At 31.6% G+C, this 8,316-nt stretch overlaps 1 pseudogene; it reads right to left on the bottom strand.

Annotated features, from left to right (window-relative positions):
* Positions 1-339: 339 nt before the first annotated feature.
* LOC114739747 (probable LRR receptor-like serine/threonine-protein kinase At1g53430) lies at positions 340-8,316 on the bottom strand (annotated as a pseudogene).

Raw genomic sequence — 8,316 nt, 5'->3', positions numbered from 1 at the left:
ATATTAATTCTTTGTACTCAAAATATTAAACTAACAAAGAGATCTTAATCTATAAATATTTTCAAAACATACACTAGCTTCAATAAAATAATAGAAACATGCTAAGGTGTGGGGAAGTGATGACAATATTGTCTTTACACGCACACACATCGTTATACCTTGATTGGTTGCACGATGGGTTAAAAGATAATTTTGTCCTGTAAGCATTCATATAGGAACGTACAACTGGCAACTTTGTTTGAATACTCCTATTATCCATCTAAAAGTATGAATTGATTGGCATTTCGCATGAGAAAATCCAATCAAAACAATATATATATATATATATATATATATAAAATAAGGCTGTATAATGTTAATTACACATTACATTTCAACTGTAAAATAGAGGAACTAATTAGCATATGCAAATTCTCCTTCACACTTTTGACTTTTCATGTGCATGATTATCACTAATTACTTCAAATAATGTCTGCTCCTTTATGAAAGATTGTAGTTTCATGCGGATTTCCAACCTAGTCGGAATCCTTAAGAAGCACGCTACACGAAGAGGAATATTTACTTGGAAGGGAAATAAAGGAGTCAGTTGATGGACCATCCATTGCTTCAACTCTTTGCTCTACAATTTCATGTGAGAATGAAGAAGAAGCTAGTGTTTGGCTATGGTGTGATGATGGACCATTCATTGCTTCAACCTTTTGTTCCATACTTTGGTGTGATTTTGTAGAAAAATTAAAGGTTTGGCTAACGCTATCTTGAGATGATTGTATTCCAAAGGCCTTGAATCTCACGTCCTGGTCATTCTCCCAATGTTTGATTGTTAGGGCATGGATTGGCAACTTTCCTTCAAGCATGCTAACAACAGAGGACATGGATGGCCTTAGAGTTGGAGATGGGTTAGTGCATATGAGTGCCAACTCTAGCATTTTCATGGCTTCTTGTGAGGAATAGCTTGAACCAAGATTTGAATCCACTAGTTCAAGAAGGTTTCCTTGCTCTTGAAGAACATAGGCCTTTGATTACATGAAACCATGGAATCATTATAAATTCAATCAAACCATTAATTTATGAAGAAGAATAGTGAACATCACTATGTTGATAAGCGCAACTAACCCAATCAAGAAGATAAACAAAATCTTCTTTTGGCATGTAACTTGTGTTGCTTTGTCCATTAACAATTTCTAAAATAACAACTCCGAAACTATAAACATCTGCTTTGTCAGTCAAGTATCCTCGCATTGCATATTCGGGAGCCATATAACCACTAATAAGGGAGATCATGTAATGTTAATAGTTAAGTCACAAAATAGGGAATATGCCCAAAAGTAGTCATAAGAAGGAAAAACCTATTAATGTCATACCAAATTTGAAATTTAATATAGTGAAAAGATGTAGTAGAGTACTAACATTGTTCCTGCTATTCTTGTGCTTATATGAGTATTCTCATCTTCATCAAGCTTGGCTAATCCAAAATCTGAAATCTTGGCATTCAAATCTTTATCAAGTAAGACATTTGTTGCCTTAATATCCCTGTGCACAATTTTCAACCTTGATTCCTCATGAAGATAAACTAATCCTCTTGCTATTCCTATGCATATCTTCATTCTTGTGGGCCAGTCCAAATGTATCTTTTGTCCTTGGCCACCTAACATTAATATCAATGGTATCTTAATCAATAACATATTACTATCAAGTCATTCAATAAAAATTAATTAAATATTTGTAGAAGTTGTTTCAAATGTGTAAATATGTTTGAATTGAAAAAAAAGCCTCAAATACAACATCTAAATTTTGTCTTCTAAAAAATAAAGATACAAGTAAAAGTTCCTGGCAAATAATATAACTTACATTTTTTGTCACAGCGATGTAATACTGTAACACACACAATAAGAATATGTATATCAAACAATTTTATTTGTTTACACTCGATCAATTTTATCCTTTTCCTATAATACTACATATATGGTAATTTTTTATTGTAAAAAAAAAAATCAAGTTCTTACCAAAAAGAGCACTAGCAAGACTATTGTTCTCCATGTACTCATATATCAACAACAATTGGTTTCCTTCAACGCAACATCCATAAAGCTTTACAAGGTTTGGGTGTTGTAAAGCAGATATCATTCCAATTTCATTAACAAATTCACGATTCCCTTGCTTTGATTTAGAGGAAAGCTGTTTCACAGCTATCACAATACCATTTGAAAGTATTCCTTGCAATTCAATCAATTATCTAGTCTCAATTTTCATAATCTTTCTGAGATCAATACATGCTAAATATAAATATGATACATTAAAAATCACCTTGTACACAGGTCCAAAACCTCCTTCACCAATCTTATTTTCTAGGGCGAAGTTATTAGTAGCATCATTGATTTGTTTTAAAGAGAAATAACTTGTTTTTAAATCCAAAAGTTCTGCATCAAAAAAAGGTTATATAAATAAAAGCAAAATACATAGGAAATAAGAAATAATTACAAATATGCAAAAATGACTATTTATCCATTTGATTTGATTGGTATGTTAGCGTTTATGCATATAAAAATCATGCTTTTTTTTTAACTATATCTTACCAAAGTATTGATAGATGTACTAGTTTTATATTTCGTTGAATTTTCATCTTACGTTTGTGTTTTGAATCTTTGCCACCTAGAAAACCCATCTTTTGAAGGATGAATACTATTAGAATGGGGAATACGCATGATCCAATCACAATTCCAGCAATTGCTCCAGTAGAAAGCCTTTCTGAAGGAATTTTGAAGTCTACATGACAAAGTAATAATACTTACGGTTCATGTCAAAGCCAAAATCATTATCACTTAACTTAAGCTAGAAGGAGAGTGAAACAATAAATATATGAGATGATACTTACTTTGGGTGACTGAAATAGCAGATATAAGAGGTCCAAATGCACCATAATCAGGAACAGAGGTTGTTCCTTTCTGTCTATAATATAAATGAATCCCCAAGGTGTTATTAGTGACATCAATGTTAAATTCCTTAACTATGCCATTACCTACGCCATTAGCTTCCTTCATAATGTTGAAATCACTCAAATATTGCTTACTCTGTCAAGATATACATCCATAAGTTTCAATCTTTGTGAACTTTTACATAAAGCATGCTGAACCATTCTATATAGCACGAATCCTTTAAGAGTTCGTTTGCTAAAGATAGAGATATTAACCAGATTCACTTAACATTGAAGTCTCACCATAAATATGTCTCGACTTTATAATTAGCCATTTAGCTAGCCACCCATTGAAGAGATAGATAAACATAGTGGTGAGCTCACTAGATAGTTGACAAATCCCACAATATTTATTTCTCTTCAACTCCTTGGCTGCATGGCTAAAGAGAGTCTTATTTTCTTGCCCTTCATTGAATTCTCTAATCACTAGAAAAGAAAAATTTAGATTCACCAAAATAAGACTCACTTGAATTGAAACATCAAATATGCGGCTCCCTAGGCTGCTGAAAGTTTGGTCATGAGAGAGCATAATCTCAGCAAAGTGTAATTTGACATTGTAATTTCCATTAATCATACAAAGGCCATAGTACTTAAGAGACAAAGCGGAAAAACGAGCTGTTTGGTAGAATCCTGGACCGGTAATGTTGAGAGAATATCTGTTTTTTGCTATGTAATTATTATCATATCTTTTGAAGTGTGCTACTCCTCCTGTGCTGCTATAAGCCCATTTATCATCATCACTAGCAAAAAAGTATGAGATACTCCCGGGATTTGTGTCGGCTTCGTATTTATTTCCGTCATATTCAATTTCTGGTCCTCCACAATTTATGAACAATGAATGATCTACATATGTATGTTATGACAGCCTCATCAAAAATCACATCTATATATAGGAAAACCCAAATTACTATCAAATTCATTAAATCATGTAGGGAAGTGATGGGTTTTTTAAGAGGGTTAATTTATTTTTATTGAATATAAAATACAATTAAAAATGATAATGTCATGGGAAACTCTCAAACACGCAAGAAAACATTCATATACAAAGTTTAAACACTCACACTTGGGTTTTCCTCCACAAGGAAGGCCCCTTTTCAAGCAAGTACTTCTGCAAGATGAATAAAAGTTACAAGAAATGGATAAAATGGGTGTAGAATGATTGAAATAGGACTGTCATGAGCATAATCTTACATGGTATTTGCTGAAGATGACAGGCTCGAAGCCAAGTTTCTGTGTAAACCAAGAAAATGGCTTACACTTGCTGCACATAATACCTTTAAGAAAAAGAAAAATAGTTTTCTTTTTTGTGGGGGCAACTTACATATTATTGTACTGACAATTAGGTGTTGAAGTCGCGGAAAAATTGTTGTAAGATAGATCACTGAAAGAAAAATTAGTATAAAATTACACATGTAAGTTTTTCCTCTGTTCTATAATTTTCGTATTAAAGTTTAGATTGTTTGATTATATGGATAAAGCAATAAAAAGGGGCTAGGGAAAGAAGTATTTGAATTTAAGGAAATATGTTTGAATGGACTTTTAGACGTCTTGAATTATCAAGAAATTTTAATCAAAACAGTGTTGTGTATTGTCCAGACAAAATTTTTAAATTCCAACAACTTAATTTTTTTAATTTCAAATTTCAAATAAAAAATGAACATTATGCAAAATGGATTATAGTAAAAAATGATGACAGATTTAAGTGACATTAAATTTTTTTTAATGGTTTACTGTAATTAACTTTAAATAATCGTATTGAACTATAATAATAAGAAAGAAAATTAAAATAAAAAAAATTATACTAACAAATAATCAAATTTGTTTTGCACTATCCATTCAGGAATTTTTCCACTCAGAGAATTTTCAGTTAGAAACCTGCATGCATGATTAATAAGATCAATTAAAATAGAGCAATTAAGTTCCAAGAAATTAAGTTATATACTTATGTAGAATGCTCCCTTACATGTACGTTAGGTTGGTCAAACCATTTATATTGTTTGGGATTTTACCGGTCAACTTGTTGAAGCTCAAATCTCTGCAATTAATACACATGACGCAAATATTGCTTCTTAAAAATAATTGACGGATAAAGAGAAAATAAGACTGTTAGTAGTCAATAATATGAGTAACTAGAGTAAGTTATTATCTCTAAAATAGGAATTAAGTTGTCAATATAATAAAATCTAACATACTAGTCTTTTGGAATTGTATTTTCTATTTGAAGTCGTTAGGCTCGTAGCATTGCTTTCATTGAGAAGGCCATATTTATGGTGGAAAAAAAAATGCTATCCATGGAGGATTCTGACCAATAAGAGTCCTAGTGAAGTGTTATGACGTGGAGCTATTGAAAATGTCAACTCTTGAATATGGATGCATTGCTCTCTCACATCGAGGAGTAGTCTCACAAGAAAAGTATATGATCACAAGTACAAAGAGTTTTTCCATCCAATAGCCTAATCTTTTGGGATTGAACTTCCCTAAATGCTTGTAACATAAAGTTAAATTGATGATATCCTTTAGAGAATTCAGGATTGGCAATGCATGATAAAGAAGCAACTTACAGAGTCGATAAGTCTTCCATTTTACCAATGTAATTTGGAATGGAATCATGGATGGAGCAATTTCTCAACACCCTGAGAGTAAAGCAAGAGTATGAAAAACAATATAAACTTCACTGCAAGTAGCTCATTTGCTATAAACAGATTTTCATCTCATTGTCAAACTCTCAACTTACAGGAATTGCAAGGATGTCAAATTCTCCAAATTAGGAAATCTCATGGTCGCTGGTCCATACAAATCAGATATCATCCTCAATTATAAATAAAAAGGCGTAATCAATGACAGGAAAACTGTTCTTCTGTTGTTGAAATTGATTTCATAGCCATTAACATACAAATGAATAAGTACTTACAACAAAGTCAAATTTTTTAGTTGAGATATAGTTGTAGGAATAGGGCCTTCTAAAGACGTTCCTTGTAAATACCTGCACCGAAAAATATATAGAAAATAAAAAGGAAACACTCCAAAAAGCATAGTCCATATAACCTTTTTATTTGTTCGGATTAAGTGAATTGTGAGAATTAAAATTATTTCATTAGTTTATTTACTAACTTGATCTATATATACATATATATATATTTATATAAATATATAACATAGATCCCAATTCAACTTTATATCTTGTTTTCATTTCATTAATGGCTCGCACTCAGATATGTTTTTTCACTCCCACGACGTACTATTGAGCATTTAACAAGTTCAATGCTTCTACGGGGTAAAAATTGTACTACCTCCGGTCCTAATTATAAGACCCAGTTGACTTATTTGAGAAGATTAAAGAAGTAAGTTAAGTTAGTTATTTGTAATAAATAAGTGTTGTCATTCCTAAAATATCCTTGCTAATTAAGTGTATTGGCTATATTTATCATTATTAGAAGGACTATTTTGGAAAAAAATACATAAATATGAGAGACAAAATGGATTGGGGTCTTATAATTAGGACCAAACAAAAAGTCAAATGGGGTCTTATATTAAGGACCGGAGGTAATATTATTCTGTGATAGAGAATCACATGAAATTAAATATCACACGGGAAAGAATAAATTATGGGTCTTATATATACTATGTTTACTAGTTTTTTTTTTTTTCATGTGACAGTATCACGCGAATTTTTCATAAATAATTATTGATCAAATTCGATTGAAGCAGTGTCTTCTTCAAAGGTATTGGCCAAAACAAAAATTCTTCAAAAAGAAAGCATCATAATAGAGTAAATTACACTCACAATTTTTGAAGTTGCGTCCAATTCCCCATAAAATTGGGTAATTTTCCTTTTATATTGTTCCCATCTAATGAACTACAAAAATGTTAGGAAAAATTTTAGAATTTAAAAGAGACTAACACAACATCAAACTCTTTTCCGGATGTATAAAACACACACAACATCAAACTGAAAAAGATTATACCACTCACATAATTCTTAATGCTTTCAGATTACAAAAATTTTCGGGTATTATCCCGGACAAATTATTCCCAGAAAGAAGCCTGCACGCAGATAGAAAACACATTCAAAAGAAACATGAAAACTCATCCATAACAAGACCATGTAGAAGGCACAATGCAACTAAGCTAAAGAAAATCACTTCCACATAAAATAATATTCTTACAATACGCGTAACTGCTTTAATTTTCCGAGACTAGAAGGAAGAATGCCTTCAAACAAATTATCTTTCAACTGTCTACAAAAAGCAGCAAAACCACATATAACCATTTTTCAATACAACAAATTTCAAAAATTATGTGTGAATTGCAGTACTTACAGCTCTTCCAAAGTTGTAATTTCACCCATTTCTTCTGGAATTGAACCCTTGATTGGGTTACCCGAAAGGTCTCTAAAGCATTAGTTTAAAAGACGAACAATGCATTTATGTGGTCAAATAGTTCAAACTTGTATAGATAAAAATAACTATATTCACAACTTTTTGATCACTTACAGTGTAATAAGGGGGAGTCTAGCAAAGCTCTTCGGAATCGAACCATTTAGATAATTGCGAGATAAAATACTGTGACATATAAAAGTCACATTTCAAATCACAAATCCCCAAGTTTCAATCAAGCATACACATACCTAAGCTAATATAGACAAATAATAGAACTAATAAATTTTCGTTACTTACAGTCGTTGTAGATAGGTAAGGTACCCAAATTCACTCGGTAAAAATCCAGATAAATTGAGACCCATCATACGACTGTCATAGACAGAGAACATATCGTGAAACTACTTACATAGAGCTAAAATTCAAAATAAATTCTGTTGTGATTAGCATCAATATGTGTTTGAATATCAATTTTATTATGCCATGAGGCAAGACCTTATTATGGATATCAGAGATATATCCCAAGGTCAAATCCACAAGTTTTAAACAAAGAAAGAACAAAAATCAACAAAGAAGAAAACATTTTCACTTTATTTTGACCCAAATTGAAAGGATTTAGGTTGCACACATGCACTTACATATTTGTAACATGACAGACTTTTCCGCCTGAGAAACTGCAATTTCATGTTACATTTCTTATGATGCCATCCCCTAGAATACTGTTTTTGAAGCCTCCATCGATACAGGAACGTGGGGTCACATTCCATTTCAACTTCTCTATCTTCGATGATATTGTTTTTAGAACCATCACTGCATGAAACAAAAATCAGTTTTTTTAAAAAATCATTTATCTAAAGCAGTAACAAATAAATAAATGAATAAAACTAAATCACTGCAGTTCTCAACCATTGGAAGTAAGAAATTACAGAAAGGGGTTAATTAAGAAACCTTCATCTTCTGCTATGAGTT

Source organism: Neltuma alba, unplaced genomic scaffold (genome assembly GCF_004799145.2).
Source record: "Neltuma alba isolate B1F8T4 unplaced genomic scaffold, ASM479914v2 tig00002904_pilon, whole genome shotgun sequence".
Taxonomy (NCBI): domain Eukaryota; kingdom Viridiplantae; phylum Streptophyta; class Magnoliopsida; order Fabales; family Fabaceae; genus Neltuma; species Neltuma alba.
The sequence above is the reverse complement of the archived record's forward strand: the minus strand, read 5'-3'. Positions and strand labels throughout refer to the sequence as shown.